The sequence below is a fragment of the Oncorhynchus clarkii genome, chromosome 33 (assembly GCF_045791955.1).
Source record: "Oncorhynchus clarkii lewisi isolate Uvic-CL-2024 chromosome 33, UVic_Ocla_1.0, whole genome shotgun sequence".
Lineage (NCBI taxonomy): Eukaryota > Metazoa > Chordata > Actinopteri > Salmoniformes > Salmonidae > Oncorhynchus > Oncorhynchus clarkii.
Window position 1 is genome coordinate 2,965,749 of NC_092179.1, and position 23,934 is coordinate 2,989,682.

Below are 23,934 nucleotides of genomic sequence, written 5' to 3' on the forward strand. Positions count from 1 at the left end.
TGGACATCAGACATAGAGGAAGGACTAAGAACAAACAAGAGAGAACTATTGTAAAGTAGACTGTGTCTGTAAAATGTGTATTAGATGTATAAATTGAAGGTAAAAGCAGAAGTGTTTATTAGTTTACTCCAATTGGGGGATCGGCGGTAGGGTTTGCGGGGAATAAAAATAAAGGTATATTCTTTAAAAAAGTATGTATGTCTATATAGGTATGTGTATGTATATATATATTTACCCCAAAAATATGGGGGATTGGAAATGATGCAGACAATTACATTGGAAGCAACATTCTTTCCGCAATATTAAGCTGATCCACCCCTTAAAAAAATATATATATATATTTATATCTAAAAAAAACAATAATAATAATATTTAAAAAGAATCAACCTTGATTAACATGGACTGAAGGGCATCAAGTCCAGGATTATCGGAGAGCAGAAACTGAGTGCAGTCATTTAGGTTCTGTTTGCAGCGGATAAGGAACTTCCTTCTCACCATCTTCAATTGTGGTGTTGTTGGTTCAAACTGACTGTACACGGATTTAATGAAAGGAGGCGCTAGGGAAATTGGCTGGTAAAATTAGCATATTAAAGAATGCGGTAAATTAGCGTGTGTAGGACCACTTGCAGCCGTTTATTTTGCCTGCAAGCACATTTGCAAGTGCTTATTTGAGGCGTTAATTTAGCACGTGAAGATGTTCATTTAACGCGTGCACGCATTAATTTAGCGCCCGCACCTGCTTACTTTTTCACACATAGCATTAAAAAGATAGCGGTTTCCTTACTTCAGAATGCGTACCAAAATATAAATTTTTCTCAAAAGTGGGGTTAGAAGTTAATCAAAGTTTTATTGAGAATGGAGTTTAGCGTTCCTCAGCTAGTGTATTTCGTGTACCTTTCAATCAATCAATCTATCGCCTATTTTAGGTTTGATCGCGCAAACTGATGTCCTAACAAAATCTGGTTATTCGTTATAATCCACACGTTATAACTGATTCAAAATAACCATTTTCCGCTGCGAGCAGGGTTCGAACCTGCGCGGGAAGAACCCATTGGATTTCAAGTCCAACGCCTTAACCACTCGGCCATCGCAGCTTATGCTTGTTTCAGATGATATTATAAATAATGAACAATTCTTATAAGGCGTCGACGATTCCGTGGACGTTATAAAACCAGGCAGTTTGGCTAGCTAGTTTGATTTTAGGCTACCATCCATAACGTGGATAGTATTTAACTAAATAGCAATTGCACTGTCTGACACAAACATCAGTAAACATCGCTGATCTAGCTACAACGCACAGTAGCAAGCATAGCTAACTTAACGTTAGCCATCAAGAAGCTAACGTAAACATCATAATGTTGTGCGCCACTGTAAACGTTGTCGACATCAGATACTGCAATGAATGTAGAATTAAAGACTAAGTGCATAAATCACATACCAACCAAACTGATTAACAAGTTGCTAGGGTCGGATAATGGGACGCTTTCGATTACATAAAACCATAAATATTGCAGGAACTAGGTTTAAATAGCTTAAATACTTACTCTAGCAGTATCACGTGGGGATGTAGCTCAGTGGTAGAGCGCATGCTTCGCATGTATGAGGCCCCGGGTTCAATCCCCGGCATCTCCATATTTTCCTAAGATTATGTTTTGTTATTTTTATTTCACCTTTTTTTTAAACAAGTTCTCATCAACAAACTGCGACCTGGCGAAGATAAAGCAAAGCAGTGGTACGCAACATCCGGGAAAAGCATTTAGCCACACTAGCAAGGCGTCAGGAGTCTTATGGCTTGGGGGTAGAAACTGTTGAGAAGCCTTTTGGACCTAGACTTGGAGCACCGGTACCGCTTGCCGTGTGATAGAGAACAGATTAGACAGCCTATAGTGAGGTCAGAGACCTGGCTGTGTGGTGCCAGGAAAACAACATCTCCCTCAATGGGAGCAAGACAAAAGAGATGATCATGGACTACAGGGAAAGGTGGGCCGAACATGCCCCCATTCTCATTGACAGGGCGGATCGAGAGTTTCAAGTTCCTTGGTGTCCACATCACCAACACACTATCATGGTCCAAACACACCAAGTCAGTCGTGAAGAGGGCACGACAGCACCTTTTCATCAGGAGACTGAAAAGATTTTCGCATGGGTCCCCAGATCCTCCAAAAGTAACTGCTCGGCACACGACCGTAAGGCGACACAGAGGATAGTGTGTATGGCCCAGTACATCACTGGGGCTAAGCTGCCTGCCATCCAGGACCTATATACTAGGCGGTGTCAGAGGAAGGGCCAAAGAATTGTCAAAGACTCCAGTCACCCTAGTCATAGGCTGTTCTCTCTGCTACCACACGGCAAGCGGTACCAGGGCGCCAAGTCTAGGTCCAGATGGCTTCTTAGCAGCTTTTACCCCAAGCCATAAGACTGCTGAACATTTCATCAAATGGCCACCCGGACTACTTACATTGATCTAAATACATAAATCTCCCGCACATTGACTCAGTAACGGTACCCCCTGTATTTAGCCACGTTATTATTATTTTATTGTGTTACTTTTTATTTAATTTTTTACTTTAGTTTATTTAGTAAATATTTTCTTAACTATATTTATTGAACTGCATTGTTGGTTAATTAAGGGCTTGTAAGGAAGCATTTCACTGTAAGGTCTACCTACAACTTTTGTATTCGGCACATGACAAATCAAATTTTATTTTGTGGAAAATTGTGTTTCTTAAAGAAAGTACTGTAAAACTACAATTAATAGCCCAGGCATGTTTTTGCTTCAATCACTGAACACAACTGGCTCTTATTAGAGATAGGTTTCTATTTGAACCAAGTGTTTATTTCCTAATGCACACAGCTTTTGCTCAATAATTTGTTGAAAAGACTACCACACTGTTTATTGTGACCAGTATGACCATGAACATTATAATAACAAATCCAACACTGATCAGAGGTGCATTTAATTGAAGTTTTATGGTATGCATATTTGACCTTTTTTTTCTTGCCTTCTCGCCATTCAATCGAGTTAAGGAGGAAACGGATGCATTTGCGCCTGAATGGAAATTGTTTTATGTATGAACCGTCCACAAGCGATCCGAGTGTATGGGCCAAAGATTTATAGATACCCTTTGGATGGTAGAATGAAACGACTCAATATCGCCATCTGCAGGCTTTTGGGCTTAAACTCAGTCAACTACTTGTTGACAGTGACTCACAATAACCATTTTATTTATTTTTTTATTTCACCTTTATTTAACCAGGTAGGCAAGTTGAGAACAAGTTCTCATTTACAATTGTGACCTGGCCAAGATAAAGCAAAGCAGTTCGACACATACAACAACACAGAGTTACACATGGAGTAAAACAAACATACAGTCAATAATACAGTAGAAAATACTTCTAAATACAATGTGAGCAAATGAGGTGAGATAAGGGAGGTAAAGGCAACAAAAAAAAAGCCATGGTGGCGAAGTAAATACAATATAGCAAGTAAAGCACTGGAATGGTAGATTTGCAGTGGAAGAATGTGCAAAGTAGAGATAGAAATAATGGGGTGCAAAGGAGCAAAATAAATAAATAAATAAAGTAGGAGGAGAGGTAGTTGTTTGGGCTAAATTATAGATGGGCTGTGTACAGGTGCAGTGATCTGTGAGCTTCTCTGACAGCTGGTGCTTAAAGCTAGTGAGGGAGATAAGTGTTTCCAGTTTCAGAGATTTTTGTAGTTCGTTCCAGTCATTGCCAGCAGCAACCTATGTGGATATCAACAGCAAACTCTGTATTAAAATAGTGTAGACTGCCACCACCTAAATAGACACATGCATTAGTAATACTGTGGTGTATCACATAACGTATGTACGTAAATTAAAAACATGGTTCCACTGGGGCTCGAACCCAGGACCTTCTGCGTGTAAAGCAGACGTGATAACCGCTACACTATGGAACCACTTGGAAACTTGGACTCCAATATGCCTTAAAATATGTTGCGTACTGTTAACCTCTTGCAAATGAGACTAAACACTTTGCGATGTTAATTTCAAGTTTCGAAATGGCTAGCTAACTAGTATTTAATTACTGTTGCTAATAAAGTCAGTACATGCCAAAAACACAAATGTAAAGACATATCCTGAGCTAGTTATTTCGGAGCTACCATAGAAGTAGCTAACACGTGTGCATCTACTGGGACGCCAGCTAACGTTATCTAACTTTAACGGCCACAAAACTCCGATGCAAACTCCCATTCACCAGCTCTGCAAGCGTTATAATGTCAAAATACGTTCGTTGATCACCAAATAAGGAGTTTGGTTGAGCAACTATCTTCTCCATTTTCTGAGCTACACTGGCCAAAATGCACCTCCAACAACAAACTTGAAAACCTTACAGAATTCTGCCCAAAAATAACATGACCATTTCTCTCAACCAGTGGCTTTTCAGGTCAGCGCTGATGCCGCACTTTGATAAGCAGTTTCCACTTTGTCAAAGGCAGGAGCACAAAATATTTAGCTTATTCTTTCCCAGGGCGCCTCTCCAGGGTGCTCTCCAAAAACGTTCTGTCCCAAAAAATATCTAACATAAATCATGTAACAGATATAGAATATGCAGCATACAGGCTAGCCTACATGCTGGAGATAAAATGTATGGCATTGTAATGAGACGGACGGGTTTGACATCATGCAGGTTTCTCCTATCAAATAGCCTAATCTAAATGGCTCTCAATCCCCCCCAAACTGCTGTCATGTTAACAAACAACATGTAACAACAGGACAGATCCAAGTTGTTACCTCATTGTCGATTACAGTTTCACCTCATTGAGTTTCACTTCATTGTCATTATCAGTGGTTTCAACTTTGTACTTTTGATTAATTTTGTAGTATAGGCTAGACCAATTATGTACCATATCTTAAATCATTTTTTTTTATATCATGTTTTTCTGCCATGTGTAATATGCGGTAGGCTATGCATTGTATGAAAGCACAATCATTATTTTAATTCTGGTTTTTTTCGTGCTTTGACTCATATAGGCCATAAACTCCAATATGCATACGTTTTCTGTATTTAATCATCACCTTAGAATGCACTTCTATAGGCTTTGAAACAAGGTCCACAACTACCATGTTTTCCATTCAGTTTCAACTTGTTGTTGAACTTCTTTCTTCATATTAATCAATCACAGTGAGTTGAGTTTTAAAAGCAAATACTGTTTTGATGATAAGTGTTTGATGTGATTTTCGATGACATTTGCATTTATGTGGTTAGAGGCACTGGCGTGTATTCATGGATGCCAAGGGAAGCCAGGCTTTAGGCCTCCCTTGACAAAAAAATTATAAAGTAATAGCCAATCAGAGTGGAGCTAAACTGTGTGAGCTCAGCTATGAATGTTCTGGTGCACCAAACAAGTTCGGATTTGGCCTCAGACCAATCACATCACAAGCCAAACGTCATTATAAACAGAGAAAAAACTTGAATTGTTGCATCTCATTGTGTTGTTGTCCTCTGGTGTCTAGCTAGTTAGCAAAATATTGTCCCTTCCTAAATTAGGCATCAATTTGGACAGTACCGGCCAATGATTATAACAGAGATTCTGATCCAACCATAAATTCATACATTGTGCCCCTGCCCTGAGAGGATGGAAGTTCAACATGTAGCTAGATGTAGTAGGCTAATGTTAACTAGCTGGCCTGGCGTATCATTGCCCATGAAAGTAAGTTAGGCTAGCGAGCAAGTATTTTAGCCAAAAACTGCCTTCCAGTCTCGGCACAGACTTCTTATACTTTTGTCCTCCTTAAGTCATACTCATAGTAACTCCTTTTAATGACTCATCACCTCTGGCATTTAGCCACCGTTATCATATTGCATTCATATTAGGACATGCAAATAGTTTCATGCATGTAGGACAATAGCAACAAACCTTGGCACTCTACAGGAATAACCAATACATGTCATCATGCTAACTCCTCTGAAAGGGACACCCCTGTTCTGGAAAAGCCTCAAGAGGTGTAACAATAGCAACAGTACATAGTTGGCCATAACAGTTACAAGAATAACCGACAGGTGCATATCTAATCGTGTCCAATGACTGACTCCTTCTGAAATAAATAATTGCCACATACGTACTGGAAAATTCACAATACTACTGAGAGCATATCACACAGTCGTCCAAAACAGCTGGTGCTCTCTTGCATGCTTCAGAGTTGCTTGCCTCGAAGCGAGCAGAAAGGCATTTAGCTCGACTGGTAGGCTCGCGTCACTGGGCAGCTTGATGGTTCGTCTGAGGGCATATCGGGATTTCATATAAGCGACCGGATTAGAGTCCCGCTCCTTGAAAGCAGCAGCTCTAACCTTTAGCTCAATGCAGATGTTGCCTGTAATAAATGGCTTTTGGTTGGGATATGTTGTTTATTTTAACCTTATTTTACCAGGTAAGTTGACTGAGAACACATTCTCATTTACAGCAACGGCCTGGGGAAAATTTACAGGGGAGAGGAGGGGAGATGGTTGAGCCAATTATAAGCTGGAGATGATTAGGTGACCTTGATGATACAGTGCCTTGCAAAAGTATTCATCCCCCTTGACGTTTTTCCTATTTTGTTGCATTACAACCTGTAATTTAAATGGATTTTTATGTTGAGTTCATGTAATGGACATACAAAAAATATTCCAAATTGGTGAAGTGAAATGAAAAAAATCCTTGTTTCAAAATATAAAAAAAACAGAAAAGTGGTGCGTGCATACAGTATGTATTCACTCCCTTTGCTATGAAGCCCCAAAATAAGATCTGGTGCACCGATTACCTTCAGAAGTCACATAATTAGTTAAATAAAGTCCACCTGTGTGCAATCTAAGTGTCACATGATCTCAGTATATATACACCTGTTCTTTAAGGCCCCAGTATCTGCAACACCACTAAGCAAGGGGCACCACCAAGCAAGCGGCATCAAGACCAAGGAGCTCTCCAAACAGGTCAGGGACAAAGTTGTGGAGAAGTACAGATCAGGGTTGGGTTGTAAAAAAATATCCTAAACTTAGGTCATCCCACAGAGCACCATTTAAATCCATTATTAAAAAATGGAAAGAATATTGGCACCACACCAAACATGCCAAAAGAGGGCCACCCGCCAAAACTCATGGACCAGGCAAGGAGGGCATTAATCAGAGTCAACAAAGAGACCAAAGATAACCCTGAAAGAGCTACAATGCTTTGGAGATTGGAGTATCTGTCCATAGGACCACTTTAAGCCGTACACTCCACAGAGCTGGGCTTTACAGAAGAGTGGACAGAAAAAAGCCATTGGTTAGGCAAATACGTTTGGTGTTCGCACAAAGGCATGTGGGAGACTCTCCAAACATATGGAAGAAGGTACTCTGGTCAGATGAGACTAAAATTGAGCTTTTGTGCCATCAAGGAAAACGCTATGTTTGGCGCAAACCCAACACCTCACCCCGAGAACCCTATCCCCACAGTGAAGCATGATGGTGGCAGCATTATGCTGTGGAGATGTTTTTCATCGGCAGGGACTGGGAAACTGGTCAGAATTGAAGGAATTATGGATGGCGCTAAATACAGGGACATTCTTGAGGGAAACCTGTTTCAGTCATCCAGAGATTTGAGACTGGGACGGAGGTTCACCTTCCAGCAGGACAATGACCCTAAGCATACTGCTAAAGCAACACTCGAGTGGTTTAAGGGGAAACATTTAAATGGCTTGGAATGGACTAGTCAAAGCCCAGACCTCCACCCATTTGAGAATAGGTGGTATGACTTAAAGATTGCTGTACACCAGCGGAACCCATCCAACTTGAAGGAGCTGGAGCAGTTTTGCCTTGAAGAGTGGGCAAAAATCCCAGTGGCTAGATGTGCCAAGCTTATAGAGGCATACCCCAAGAGACTTGCAGCTGTAATTGCTGTAAAAGGTGGTGCTACAAAGTATTGACTTTGGGGGGTGAATAGTTATGCATGCTCAAGTTCTTTTTTTTTGTCTTATTTCTTGTTTGTTTCACAAAACATATTTTGTATCTTCAAAGTGGTTATGTTATATAAATCAAATGATACAAACCCCCCAAAAATCCATTTTAATTCCAGGGTTGTAAGGCAACAAAATATGAAAAATGCCAAGGGGGGTGAATACTTTCGCAAGCCACTGTATGAGGGCCAGATTGGGAATTTAGCCAGGACACAGAGGTTAACACCCCTACTCTTACGATAAGTGCCATGGGATCTTTTAGTGACCACAGAGAGTCAGGACACCCCTTTAAAGTCTTATTACGAAAGATGACAACATACACAGGGCATTGGGATATTTTTTGTGGACCAAATTTGCTAATGGCCCTCCAACACCACCTCCAGCAGCATATGGTCTCCCATCCAGGGACCGACCCGACCAGGATCAACCCTGCTTAGCTTCAGAAGCAAGTCAGCATTGGGTTGCATAGTGGTATGCTGCTATACGTATGGTCACTGTGGGGACGACGTCATTGATGCACTTATTGATGAAGCTGATGACTGAGGCGGTATACTCATCAAAGCCATTTGATGAATCCCGGAACATATTCCAGTATGTGCTCGCAAAACATTCCTGTAATATAGCATCCGCATCATCTGACCACTTCTGTATTGAGAGAGTCACTGGTACTTCCTGATTTAGTTTTTACTTGTAAGAAGGAATCAGGAGGATAGAATTATGGTCAAATTTGCCAAATGGAGTGCGGGTGAGAGCTTTGTGTACATCTCTGTGTGTGGAGTGAAGTTGGGCTAGAGTTTTTTCCCTCTGGTTGCACATGTGACATCCTGGTCTACTCGGCTACCCTGGAGGATCCCATTGCTGACGTTCGAGCAGTCCTGGAATTTCTCCTGGCTAACCACCCATTCGTCAAGGCTGAGAAGTGCCAGTTTCATCAGAAGGCTGTCTCCTTCCTAGGCTACCAAATCAGTCCACAGGGACTGAGGATGGGCGTCAAGAAGGTAGATGCGGTCAGGTCATGGCCAGTACGAACCACCATAAAGGGGTTACAATGTTTTTTGGGGTTTGCCAACTTCTACTGCCGTTTCATTTAGAACTTCAGCTCCGTCGCTGCTCTTCCCTCCTCATGGGTGGTCCCTGTAGGTTGGTGTGGAGCCCAGCTACTGACAAGGCCTTCCGTATAGTCAAGTGACGTTTCACCTCTGCCCCATTGCTCAAATACACAGATCCCACGATATCCTTTGTGGTGGAGGTGGATGCTTCAGAGATGGGCTTGGGGGCAGTTCTGTCTCAATGACAAGGCAATCCACAGAAGAGAGAATAAAGTAGACGGCACATGTCAAACGTTTGATTCATGACCCTATGTCCGGATGACGTGTGCATGCCCATATTTGGGCATCCTGTCAGGACATCCTGGCGGGAACTTATCACGTGCTTATGCCCATATATTGGCATCCTGTTCTCACGCGTTAGAGGGTGTGCTAATTTATGCATATATTGCATCTATTCCTTTGAAGTTGTCATGATGATTGATGTCTAGGGACCTCTTTGAACTGGGGGGGATGTGTTTGAACATTTCAAAGAGTATGGCCCCCTCAACACCTGTTTTATTGACCTTAGGGCTGTTGTCTATGAAACAGTGGCAGACGCATTATAAATAAAGCCCAGAACAAGACATGCGGCCCCAGAACACTAAACAAGATTTTTAAAATAAACATGGATTTTGTGATCAGTGGCAAAGCTGTGATGACTGTAACAATGGAAGCATGATTGCGGCTGAAACATAGAGAAAGGGCCAAGTATAACGCCACAATATACGATGCACCAAAAAAGCGGTTTCTAAGTGTGTATAGAACCCAAATACCGCCCGCAACTGCACTGAAAGATCAAGTGCTGATGTCTAATGGACAGCAATGGGGGTATCAGTTTGATTACCTGGCCTGTAGAGTGAACCTCCTATACGGTAGCCGAAGGAGAAGAATATACCGACCAGACTTTAGGAGTGGACTACGGGCTTGAAGACTGGACGGTTTTTCACAAGGTTGTGTGTCCCGAACTGAGACTTATCACCAAGGGGTATAGCTTGTTCACGGGCTACGAGACCCGTTGGGAAGGTGCCCCTGACTCCTCAGGAAGAATATTTCACAGGGTGAAAATACAAAGAAAGAATGGACTTCCATGTGGCTGCATGGTGTTCTATATCAGCAACGAGGAAACCCGCAACCAAAACATTCGTGAGGATTTTAGGTTGCGCATGCTTATTCCTTTTAAAAGTTGGGATTTAATGGAATTGAAAATGTTAGAGTTGTTGGACGCTCTTTTTGTACAGAGCCAACAGCGGCAAAGCATTGTTCATGTAAGGAAGTGCATAATGTATACAAATCCTGAGGATGATGATTCAAATGATCCCCAAGAAGGGTCATCCTCAGAAGGGTCAGCCCACAAAGAAAACTAAGTACGTGGCTGCGTTAACCACGCACTGATACCCAAAGGACTGGTTCAACACTAAAAGGAGTGCCCTTAAAGCCTCCAGTTCTTCATTTCCGCATATACCATGGATATTCATACAACATACCAGGACTCCGAAACGTCATGGGGGCCAGACCCTAAGGACTCTATGCCTCCGCAGCCCAACATTCTACTCGCCCCTGGCAAGACCCGCGACACCCCCTACATGTACACAGCCTGAGGATGTGTTTGATGGGGTGGTCAGTACTATTTTTGTGGACACCATCAAAGCCTCGGTAGCCACCCTTTTAGACGTGGTGATTGGAGAGTTTTACGTGAAAAATGCATTGGTTGTGAGGTCAATCACCCCAGCCAGCGCTGTCATCCGTGCCTATATGACCCCCCAAGATACTACTTTTTCAACCATTTTGAGGCGCAGGTGAAAAGACTTTGGTCCTGCAGGTTTATGCCATCGCTGGTCAGAGCCCTGGAGTCTATGGGTCTTGTGCCGTCTATTCCCAGAGTTTACGGGGTTACCGAGGCTTTCCTACATGAACTGAAGGAGGCAATCTACATCCACGAGAAACTCAAAGAAATCCGACACACCCTGGTGGACGACAACAAATACAGGGAAGATGTGGTGGCTGATGTGATGACTTTCTGCCACGCTGCATTTTGGTCTTCCTCTCCTTCAGCGGAAGAAAAGCGTTACAAAATGGTCCTTTTGTTCGATTAATTCCTTCGATATATATCCAAAATATAAATTTATTTGGCTCGTTTGATCCAGAAAAACACTGGTTCCAACTTGCGCAACGTGACTACAGAAAATCTCAACAGTTACCTGTAAGCATTGTCCAAACATTTCAAACGACTTTTGTAATACAACTTTAGGTACTCTAGACTCGAGCCTCATTCAGAACAGTGTTACTTCTTCATTTCTCAAAGGAAAAACCTCAACCAATTTCAAAAGACTGTTGACATCCAGTGGAAGCGATAGGAACTGCAGGATAGTCGATTAGAAATCTGGATTCCCAATGAAAACTAATTGAAAAGAGTGACCTCAGGGGTTTTGCCTGCCAAATAAGTTATGCTATACTCACAGACATTATTCAAACAGTTTTAGAAACTTCTGAGTGTTTTCTATCCAAATCTACTAATAATATGCATATCTTAGCTTCTGGGTCTGAGTAGCAGGCCGTTTACTTTGGACATGCTTTTCATCCGGACGTGAAAATACTGCCCCCTGTCCCAAAGAAGTTAAATAACAGCCGCTCCAGCTTGAGCCAACAGCAGGCTCAGGACAGGAGTCCAGTAAACAATAGCTGCTCCGATACCAGAAAAAGCAGGAGGTTGATACATCCACTGGATGAGCATCACAGCAGGAATCACGAGGAAAACACTTGGTGGTCACTGCTTAATTATACAGTAAAACTGAACTGATGGTAGAAAATACCTCCTCTTTTTACACACTCAGCGATCTCACCATTCTTACAGTATTCAGTAGGGGCCAGCATTAAATGTACCTATCATTCTAAATGATGACCCAATCATTCTAACTCATGGGCATTTTCCGATGCCCTATACCGAGAAATTAACCCACGCTAAAACTTCTCAAGTTTCGAGGATCGTCTTGACTCAATTGGAACATCATTCAATTGTGAAATGCTCCTCCTAATCTGTCTTAATTTGCTTGGATTGGAGGAGTTAGTTTTATGCATATCAACAATGGAGATATTTAGTTTACCAAAAACACAACACCCTGTCCAATTTGTTGGTAAATAAAGGTATGCCTTATCACCATAGATCCAATATTAAATCAGTAAAAGTGGCTGAGCCATATTGATGTGGAGATCGTTCATCTGCTTCTGCCTGAATAGTGGTGCGCCCACATTCAGTTTAGGTTCTAGAATAGGTAGAATAGGTTCTGGTGCACGATGTCTAGGTTCTAAATAATTTATGTTATCAATCAAATCCGCCTCTTATATCTTTTTTTGATGACAAATCACCATTAATGCATTTTTCCTTCATAGTTCTACCCTGTGAAGGTTTACCCCATGAAGTTTAATTCGATAAGAGCACTTCCAGTGCACATAGTGCACATGCATCATTAACAATCTTGAATTTGTATAGAAGAAACTCAGTTTCTTGAGGGGGCATTATGGTACTGTTTATTATTATGATACTGTTTATCGTCCGAATGGTTGTTTTCATGCAATAGAGTAGGGTTCTTAGGACACGCTCTCTTCATTCTGAGTGACCTGAGAGGAGTTTTTGAAGTTTGTGCTGGCTACTGATTAAGTGATGGCTTGGTGATAAAAAACTTGACAGCCATATTGCATTCTATGATTAGTGGTGCATGTGAGACATTATGTCTCCGGTCGCACTGAGCCTGTATTCATAGATAAGATGTGGTGTGTGTGACTCGAGATAGAGATAGCCTGAAAGAATAGAACAAACATCTGTGTTTGTTCTCATCCTTGCATCTGGGAAACTTAGCCTGGAGGAGTAAAATACCCCCCCCCCCCCACCCCCCACACACACACACACACACTTCGGATTGTGGTGTCGACTGTTTCCTTATTGCAACAATTAATTGATATTGAATAGCTATTGATGAAATGACAGTCTCTCTCACTTGATTAGAATATAACATCACACAGTTCTTCCACAAATTTGGCAATGTCGTCTTTTTCTGCCCTCTCCTTCACGTTGTGTATTCTAATGTTATTTTATCTTTATTTATTTTCTAGGTAGTCAGTTTTGCTGGATATATCTTTCAATTTTCTTCACAAGTAATTAACTGCCTCATAAAGCAGGGTCGCTCTCCTCGCACCAGGCCAATCTCTCCTCCGCCTCCTTCAAGCTCTCCATGGTGGCATTTAGGCCTTGCTTTATCTCTTATGTCCTTACTCAGTTCATCATGTGTGTTTTCTGTCTCTGATCTGAAGCTCTTGAGATCATTTCCAAACTCCCCCAGTGGGCCTCTGATTTATTTCATGAATTCAATGATTTTTTATAAAGGGCTCCATCTTGGGTTCACTTTGCTTCTCTGATTATTCGTTTCTTTCCCCCTGATGGCTGTGAGACTGCTCCAAAGCGCAAATTCATCACCTACTAAATGCACCACTCTGGTTATTTTAATGAATCCTATATTTAAGTTTAATCAACCGAGGTGATTGGAAAGATCAAAAGCACGCTGCCATCACGTGTGCTTACGGCAGCTTATTCTGAGCTAGCTTCAATGTGGCAGTAAGGTGGAGGTCTTCAGAGTTGTGATGTTGTTTTGGCAGAAACAGGTCCGTCAGTGTTGTCTCCATAATTACCTTGAAACAAACAGTGGTCAGGGCACTGGACAGACAAGGGACCTATACATCATGTAATTATGTACACTACCGTTCAAAAGTTATGTACACTACCATCAACAGTGAAGAGGCGACTCCGGGATGCTGTCCTTCTAGGCAGAGTTGCAGAGAAAAAGCCATGTCTCAGACTGGCCAAAAAAAGAAAAGATCAACATGGGCAAAACAACACAGACACTGGACAGAGGAACTCTGCCTAGAAGGCCAGCATCCCGGAGTCGCCTCTTCACTGTTGACGTTGAGACTGGTGTTTTGCGGGTACTATTTCATGAAGCTGCCAGTTGAGGACTTGTGAGGCATCTGTTTCTCAACCTAGACACGCTCCGGTCCTCTTGCTCAGTTGTGCACCGGGGCCTGCCACTCCTCTTTCTATTCTGGTTAGAGCCAGTTTGCACTGTTCTGTGAAGGGAGTAGTTCACAGTGTTGTACAAGATCTTTAGTTTCTTGGCAATTTATCGCATGGAATAGCCTTCATTTCTCAGAACAAAAATAGACTGATGAGTTTCAGAAGAAAGTTATTTGTTTCTGGACATTTAAAGCCTATAATCAAACTCACAAATGCTGATACTCCAAATACTCAACTTGTCTAAAGAAGGCCAGTTGTATTGCTTCTTTAATCAGGACAACAGATTTCAGCTGTGCTAACATAATGGCAAATGGGTTTTCTAATGATCAATTAGCCTTTAAAATTATAAACTTGGATTAGCTAACACAACGTGCCATTGGAACTCAGGAGAGATGGTTTCTGATAATGGGCCTCTGTAAGCCTATGTAGATATTCCATAGAAAATCAGCCATTTCCAGCTACAATAGTAATTTACACTGTATTTCTGATAAATTTTATGTTATTTTAATGGACAAAAAATTGGCTTTTCCTTCAAAAACAAGGATATTTCTAAGTGACCCCAAACATTGAACGGTAGTGTACGCCAATAATTTCACACCATTGTGCTCAGGAAATCCATATTATTTGAAAGAGTGTGACCTGGCTCTACATATTTTGCTGGTCTGTGACCCGCTAGCACCACCCACGGTCAGAGGAGACCTCAGAGTTACACACAGGGACACTTAATTGACATAGATTGTCACGTTCTGACCTTAGTTCCTTTGTTTTGTCTTTGTTTTAGTATGGTCAGGGCGTGAGTTGGGGTGGGCAGTCTATGTTTGTTTTTCTATGTTGTTTTCTGTGTTCGGCCTAGTATGGTTCTCAATCAGAGGCAGGTGTCGTTAGTTGTCTCTGATTGAGAATCATACTTAGGTAGCCTTTTTCCACCTGTGTTGCGTGGGTGCTTTGTTTTCCGTGTGAGTGTTTGGTCCAGACGGTGCTGTTTTCGGTTTTGTATATTCACGTCATCGTTTGTTGTTTTGTTCTAGTGTTTTATTGTCTTTATTAAAAACCATTATGGACACTTACCACGCTGCGCATTGGTCCTCCGATCCTTCTCGCTACTCCTCCTCAGAAGAGGAGGACGAGAACCCTTATATAGATTGCATTCTGAAAGTCTTAAGACCCATTGACTTTTTCCCACATTTTGTTAAGTTACAGCCTTATTCTATTCTAAATTGAAACATAACATTTACATACAGTCAGGTCCATAAAGTTATTATTATTTAGCTGTCTACCACAGCATACTGGAGTTTAAATTAAATAATGCAACTTTAATTTGAGGGTATTTACATCCAAATCGGGTGGACAGTGGAATTACAGCACTTTTTATACGTGGTCCCCCCTTTTTAATTTTTAATCCATGGCCAGGTGTGTGTTATGCCCTCATTAGTGTAGAGAGGAGTCGGCAGGAGGCAGTTGCAGGTTTAGAACTACTTAATTTAGCACCAGATTTAAAAGTGGGATTAAACCCAAAATGCAAAATATTAAAGTACTCAGTAAACAGTAGAAGAGATTCTCATTAGAAAAACAAGCAACATTTACAATGACCAACAAAGACAAACGACAGAGGGAGGATACAGTGCCTTGCGAAAGTATTCGGCCCCCTTGAACTTTGCGACCTTTTGCCACATTTCAGGCTTCAAACATAAAGATAGAAAACTGTATTTTTTTGTGAAGAATCAACAACAAGTGTGACACAATCATGAAGTGGAACGACATTTATTGGATATTTCAAACTTTTTTAACAAATCAAAAACTGAAAAATTGGGCGTGCAAAATTATTCAGCCCCTTTACTTTCAGTGCAGCAAACTCTCTCCAGAAGTTCAGTGAGGATCTCTGAATGATCCAATGTTGACCTAAATGACTAATGATGATAAATACAATCCACCTGTGTGTAATCAAGTCTCCGTATAAATGCACCTGCACTGTGATAGTCTCAGAGGTCCGTTAAAAGCTCTTATGGAAGAGTGGCAAGAAGAAAGCCATTTCTTAAAGATATCCATAAAAAGTGTCATTTAAAGTTTGCCACCAGCCACCTGGGAGACACACCAAACATGTGGAAGAAGGTGCTCTGGTCAGATGAAACCAAAATGGAACTTTTTGGCAACAATGCAAAACGTTATGTTTGGCGTAAAAGCAACACAGCTCATCACCCTGAACACACCATCCCCACTGTCAAACATGGTGGTGCGAGCATCATGGTTTGGGCCTGCTTTTCTTCAGCAGGGACAGGGAAGATGGTTAAAATTGATGGGAAGATGGATAGAGCCAAATACAGGACCATTCTGGAAGAAAACCTGATGGAGTCTGCAAAAGACCTGAGACTGGGACGGAGATTTGTCTTCCAACAAGACAATGATCCAAAACATAAAGCAAAATCTACAATGGAATGGTTCAAAAATAAACATATCCAGGTATTAGAATGGCCAAGTCAAAGTCCAGACCTGAATCCAATCGAGAATCTGTGGAAAGAACTGAAAACTGCTGTTCACAAATGCTCTCCATCCAACCTCACTGAGCTCGAGCTGTTTTGCAAGGAGGAATGGGAAACAATATCAGTCTCTCGATGTGCAAAACTGATAGAGACATACCCCAAGCGACTTACAGCTGTAATCGCAGCAAAAGGTGGCGCTACAAAGTATTAACTTAAGGGGGCTGAATAATTTTGCACGCCCAATTTTTCAGTTTTTGATTTGTTAAAAAAGTTTGAAATATCCAATAAATGTCGTTCCACTTCATGATTGTGTCCCACTTGTTGTTGATTCTTCACAAAAAAATACAGTTTTATATCTTTATGTTTGAAGCCTGAAATGTGGCAAAAGGTCGCAAAGTTCAAGGGGGCCGAATACTTTCGCAAGGCACTGTATTTACAAGGACAGCCTATTCCTTCCTCCCCATCAGGGAATTGAACCCTGGTCTCCCGCGTGCCTGCAATATGGAAGACTATCAAATGCTTCTCAAAGATATCCTCTGGTGGTCAAACTAGCAATAACTTGCATTAACAGAAAAAAATTTGCTGACAATTCTATAACGTGCCACAGAATGCTGCAGCAGCCTGCAAGGTGTTCTGTAGTATGACACAACTTTTAAAGGTGGAACCACTGTACATGAAATGAGGGTGAAATAAGGTAATTGACTGCTAAGGTGCTGGAACCAATCGTCTACTGCAGGAGCCTCGATCTGACTCCGGTGCCAGGAGCCTAGAACACACTGAAAGGGTGTGAGGTTAGTGGAGGAGTGACGGAGGCAGAAACTCAGTCCTCTCCCTCGGCCGGTCCTGACAGTAACTACGAAGGTACCTACTCAGTTCCTGATTTACCCTTTCCACCTGCCCATTTGCTTGGGGATGGTACCCAGAGGTGAGGCCGCCCGTGACCCCCAGTCATTCCATGAAGGCCTTCAAGACGTAGGTACGCCCCTCGGGAGTGTGGGCAGGTGAGGAATCCTCCTCAGGACGTTCTTTAATCCCGGCCGATAGCAGAGGGTAAAGTCAAACATGGCGAAGAATTGGGCCCACCTGGCCTGACGTGGGTTCAGCCTCTTCGCTGCTTGAATATACTCTAGGTTCCGGTGGTCCGTCCAAACCAGGAATGGGTGTTGAGCACCCTCCAGCCAGTGCCGCCATGTTTTCAGCGCCTTCTTGACGGCCAGCAACTCACAAAGCTTCCGCGAGTAAAAGGCACATGGATGAAGTTTGGGCGGCGATCCAGTGCGTTGAGAAAGAACGGCCCCTACTCCAACCTCGGAGGCATCCACCTCCATATTGAAGGGCAAAGATGGGTCAGGATGAGCCAGAACAGGTGCGTTCGTAAAACGTTCCTTGAGCGCACGGAATGCTTTATTGGCCTCCTCAGTCCAGCGCAGCTGTCGAGGACCTCCCTTCAGGAGGAAGGTAAGAGGGGACACCATTGTGCTGAAACCCCTAATGAACTGCATTAAATAGTTGGCAAAACCTAGGAAGCGCTGCACCGCCTTTATGTTGGATGGAACAGGCCAAGACCATACTGCACTGACCCTCTGCTCTTCCATCTCCACTACCGCGGTGGATATCCGATAGCCCAGGAAGGAGACCACCTGCTGGAAGAAAAGGCACTTCTCCGCCTTGGTGTACAGGTGATGCCCTATCAGCTTCTCCAAAATGGACCTGACATGAGAGACATGTTACTCGCGTATAGTGGAGTACACCTAGAGGTTGTCTATGTACACCACTACACAGTGACCCAACATATCTCTAAACACCTTGTTAATGAAGGATTGAAACACAGAGTGTGCATTTGTCAGACTGTAGGGCATTACCCTGTATTCGTAGTGCCCAGTGCTGGTAATGAAGGCGGCCTTCCATTCTTCCCCCTCCCTGATGTGCACCAGGTTGTAGGCACTGCATAAATCCAATTTGGTAAAGTACTGAGCACCGTGCATCTGTTCGATCACAGTGAGAATAAGAGGCAGGGGATGACTGCTTACAAGCGAAAATTAAAGCAGGAAGCACCAGTGATTAGATCCATAAAAAAAGTGGTCAGATGAAGCAGATTCTAAGCTATAGGACTGTTTTGCTAGCACAGACTGGAATATCTTCTTGGGATTCTTCCGATGGCATTGAGGAGTACACCACATCAGTCACTGGCTTCTTCAATAAGGGCATCGATGATGTCGTCCCCACAATGACTGTACGTACATACCCCAACCAGAAGCCATGGATTACAGGCAACATTCACACTGAGCTAAAGGGTAGAGCTGATGCTTTCAAGGAGCGGGACTCTAACCTGGAAGCTTACAAGAAATCCCACTATGCCCTCACACGAACCATCAAACAGACAAAGCGTCAATACAGGACTAAGATCGAATCGTACGACACCGGCTCCGACACTCTTCAGACGTGGCAGGGCTTGCAAACTATTACAGACTACAAAGGGAAGCACAGCCGAGAGCTTGCATACCGCCCCAACCGATCCAATGGATCCACAGATGATGCAATCTCTATTGCACTCCACACTGCATTCTCACACCTGGACAAAAGGAACACCTATGTGAGAATACTATTCATTGACTACAGCTCAGCGTTCAACACCATAGTACCCTCAAAGGTCATCATTAAGCTAAGGACCCTGGGACTAAACACCTTCCTCTGCAACTGGATCCTGGACTTCCTGACGGGCCGCCCCCAAGTGGTAAGGGTAGGCAAAAACATGTCTGCCACGCTGATCCTCAACACTGGGGCCCCTCGGGGTGTGTACTTAGTTCCCTCCTGTACTCCCTGTTCACACACGACTGCGTGGCCAAACACGACTCCAACACCATCATTAAGTTTGCTGACGACACAACAGTGACCTGATCACCGACAACGATGAGACAGCCTATAGGGAGGAGGACAGAGATCTGACCGTGTGGTGCAACGTCAGCAACCTCTCCCTCAACGTGATCAAGACAAAGTAGATGATTGTGGACAACAGGAAAAGGAGGTAAGAGTACGTCTCCATTCTCATCGTCGGGGCTGTAGTGGAGCAGGATGATGGTCCAAGCACACCAAGACAATCATGAAGAGGGCACGACAAAACCTATTCCCCCTCAGGAGACTGAAAAGATTTGGCATCGGTCCTCAGATCCTCAAAAGGTTTTACAGCTGCACCATCGAGAGCATCATGACAGGTTGCAACACTGCATGGTATGGCAAATGCTCCGCACATTGACTGTGTACCGGAACCCCCTGTATATAGCCTCGCTATTGTTATTTTTCTGCTGTTCTTTAATGATTTGTTATTCTCTTACTTTTTTTAGGTATTGTCTTAAAACTGCATTGTTGGTTAAGGGCTTGTAAGTAAGCATTTCACTGTTGTATTCGGCACGTGACAAATAGAATTTGATTTGATTCTTTCTTTTACACTGAGCAGCTACTGTACGTGTCCCATTCTTTGTCATTTAACCTCTTACTTCTACCCCCTCCTTTTTCGAACATTCTGTTAAAAATCGCGCAACTTTTCAGCGTCCTGCTACTCATGCCAGGAATATAGTATATGCATATGATTAGTATGTGTGGATAGAAAACACTCTGAAGTTTCTAAAACTGGTTAAATCACGGCTGTGACTATAACAGATCGTGTGTTTCATTGTAAAAATTAAAACACTGCAGTGCATTAAGGTACAAATTCTCTATCACTGAAACTAAGAAATCCTATCTACACTTTTCCAGGCAAAACCTTCGCAAACCTCAGCATCATTGACAGGCTTCCACTTCTTTGACCTACTTTCTTACTGATCAACATTTTGGCCTCAATCACTCTGCCTTCCTTCACATTTTCTTTCTCATCTATGGACATAGATATTGATGACTCCCCTCAATCTAGCATTATTACCAGGGACATGGCTTTCAATCTTCTTCCCATCTAAGCTTTTCCATTTTCAGAATCTTCTCTTGCTGAGCCTGGCTACCACACCATTTTAACAATCTACCATTTCCAATGAACCAAGCTAATTTGACTTCACCTACCTCTTTCTCTAAGGCTTTAGTTAGTCAGTTAGGGTGTAAGTGAGGCCCTGTGGTCTCATGAAAACCCTCACCACTTTCCACTCCAACACATCATTACCCTTGCTTCCTACCTTGGCCATCTTTATGCTTTCTTTACTAGACGATCCAATGCTTTCTGTATCATGAGCTCTCTTCTTCCTTTGTCTTTCCACTACCGACCTTGACCCTCATCCTCCTGCTCCATACTATCAGAACTGACACCGATATTGTTCACATTCCAGCACAGCTGTTGCTTCAACAACTTTATGTTCGTTTCCTCCATCTTGTCCTCACTACTCAATGCCATTTCCGACTATCACATCTTTCTTCTAAATTCCCCTTTTCAATCAATAAAAATCCTTGAAGACAGAGGGGGTGGCAGGAATTGGGGATCTGTAATCTAAGATGACTGACTGATATTGGCTGACCCCACAGTGTGATAAGGCACCTGACAACCTGGTCCCTAACAACAAAACAGTTTGGTTATGGCCAGTTGTGAAGGGCCAGTTACATATTTTGTCTCTGAGAGAGGGCTGTGAGATGGTGTGCTAAGAGTCACCGGCAGGTCGTTCTGTAACACCATTTGTAAAGCCAGAAACTTGGCGGTGTTGGCTTGCGTCAATTCCATTGAGGATCTGGTTTTGATTAATTTGGATTTACAATCCATGAAAAATTTATTGAGGATAAGAGTTTAAATTCAATATTATATAACCAGATTATTTCTATCAAATCAACGGTTGTAAAAGTAGGTCAGATGTTTTTAGACCATAATTGCGAACAAGATAGATTTTTTCACCCCCAATTTTCATGGTATCCAATTGGTAGTTACAGTCTTGTCTCATCGCTGCAACTCAGAGAGAGGCGAAGGTCGGGAGCCGTGCATCCTCCGAAACACAACCCAACCAAGCCGCACTGCTTCTTGACACAATGCCCACTTAACGCCAGATACACCAATTTGTCAGAGGAAACACTGTACACCTGGCAACCGTGTCAGCGTGCATTGCGCCTGGCCCGCCACAGAAGTAACTAGTGCGCAATGGGACAAGGACATCCCTGCCAGCCAAACCCTTCCCTAGACAACGCTGGGCCAATTGTGCGTCACCCCATGGATTCGCGGCCAGCTGTGACAAAGCCTGGACTTGAACCCAGAATCTCTAGTGGCACAGCTAGTGGCACAGCTAGTGGCACAGCTAGTGGCACAGCTAGTGCCTTAGACCACTGCGCCACTCAGGAGGCCTAAATGCATTTTTATATGATTTGATTATTTCTATCAAATCAACACTTGACTTTATCTGTCCTTCATAGTAATCAGAGAGGAATGGAAACAGTGAATTTCTGTTGAATGTCTGATATAGAACCTACTTTACCTTGGTGGAAGACCATGCAGTTTATTATGCTACAGATGAAAAACCTTTATGGACTTCACAGCTTGGTGAATAAGCAAGGAGTTGAGTTTGATGCTCCGTTCCAATAAATATTGAGGGTCTTATTCTGGTGACATGATGATCAATGCTTGGCTGCTGTTTTACAATACAAATAATATCGCTCTTATCCATAATAATCTCAATGTACTGTAGGTAACCTACCCAAACTGCATCTGCTCGCTGTTGGCTAGAGCGTATGGGCCAAGACCAGAGTGGGTACATTTGCTATACAACGCAACAGTGTTTGTGAAAACCATCAGTAGAGTTGGAAATGCGATGGGAATCAATTTCACTTATATTTTTCATTTGGTACATAAAAGTTATTTTTATGTGCACTACGTCATCACACACAGTCTTTTAACCGCAAAAAAAGAGCAACTTTGATGGAAAATGTGCATATTGTTTAATGCAGATTTTTGAATATTCACATGAAAATCTGTCACAAATTGGAAGGAAACCTAGCTAAATAGTCAAGTTTGGGAGAAGTTCAATCAACTTAAAATGTTTAAACAATTTGTTCATATGGAAATTATTTTTACATTTAAATATTTTAAGACAAGTACATTAATGATGTAAGTCCCTTTCGAGACCTTTTTAGTTTGTCATGATCCAAGGAATGGACTGGTTAAATCTGTACTGACAAACCAAGGACCATACAAACATGTACAACAATCTGAGGGTGTTAGGTAGTCTAGCGTTTAGAACGTTGAGGCCGTCGCTAGTTCAAATCCCTGAGCCGACAAGCTGAAATATCTGCCGATGTGTCCTTGAGCGTGGCACTTAACCGTAATTGCTCCAGGGACGCCATTGTTAATGGCTGACCCTGGCCAGTGGCCCCACTCTTCAAGGGTGTCTCAGGGGAGGGGTCCTTGGGATATGCAAAATACAAGTTTTCATTTCATACACTTTTACAAATATAAGCACCCATCAAATTTTTTAAGCATCATATTTCAGTCTCTGTGGTATGTTTTAACTGAACTGTGAAATACAGTTTGCGGAAAGTGTGGTCCCAGCAAACTAAGCTTTTTTTCTATTTGAGTTGCAAAGGTTCAAACAACAATTTGTTATTTAAAAATAACAATTCACTTTGATAAACACAACAATTTTACAGATTTTACTGAGTTACAGTTCATATGATGAAGTCAGTCAATTGAAAGAAATACATTAGGCTCTAATCTATGGATTTCACATGACTGGGAATACAGTTGCCTGTTGTTCAGAGATACCTTAAAACCTCTATGGGACGGTTGAGCTAAGGTGCACTAATGTGATTAGCATGACGTTGTAAGTAACAAGAACATTTCCCAGGACATAGACATGTCTTATATGGGCAAAAAGCTTCAATTATTGTTAATCTAACTCCACTGTCCAATTTACAGTAGCTATTACAGTGAAAAAATGCCATGCTATTGAGAGTGCACAACATCAAAAAACCTTTATCACTGCAACTGGTTTGATAAATTGGATCTGTCTAAAACTTTGCACATACACTGCTCCATCTAGTGTCAAGTCTAAATTGCGCCTAGACTCTTAAGTGTAATAATGGCCTTTCTCTTGCATTTCAAAGATGATTGAACAAACAAACAAAAATGTAAAAAGCATGTTTTTTTTCTTTGCATTATCTTTTACCAGATCTAATGTGTTATATTCTCCAACATTAATTTCACATTTCCACAAACTTCAAAGAGTTTCCTTTCAAATAGTATTAAGAAAATGCATGTCCTTGCTTGGTTTTTAAAATAAATGGGCCTCACAATGGGCCTCAGGATCTCGTCACGGTATTTCTGTGCATTCCAAATGCAATTGTGTTAGCTGTTCGTAGCTTATGCTTGCCCATACCATAACCCCATCACCACCATG

At 42.2% G+C, this 23,934-nt stretch overlaps 3 non-coding genes across 3 annotated transcripts; 1 reads left to right on the forward strand and 2 right to left on the reverse strand.

Moving 5' to 3' along the window:
• Positions 1-1,012: 1,012 nt before the first annotated feature.
• trnas-uga (transfer RNA serine (anticodon UGA)) lies at positions 1,013-1,094 on the reverse strand. Its single transcript has one exon. It is a non-coding gene; the product is annotated as a tRNA-Ser (tRNA).
• A 466-nt stretch (positions 1,095-1,560) lies between these two features.
• trnaa-cgc (transfer RNA alanine (anticodon CGC)) lies at positions 1,561-1,632 on the forward strand. The gene has a single exon. It is a non-coding gene; the product is annotated as a tRNA-Ala (tRNA).
• A 2,235-nt stretch (positions 1,633-3,867) lies between these two features.
• trnav-uac (transfer RNA valine (anticodon UAC)) lies at positions 3,868-3,940 on the reverse strand. The gene has a single exon. It is a non-coding gene; the product is annotated as a tRNA-Val (tRNA).
• Between the last annotated feature and the right edge of the window lie 19,994 nt (positions 3,941-23,934).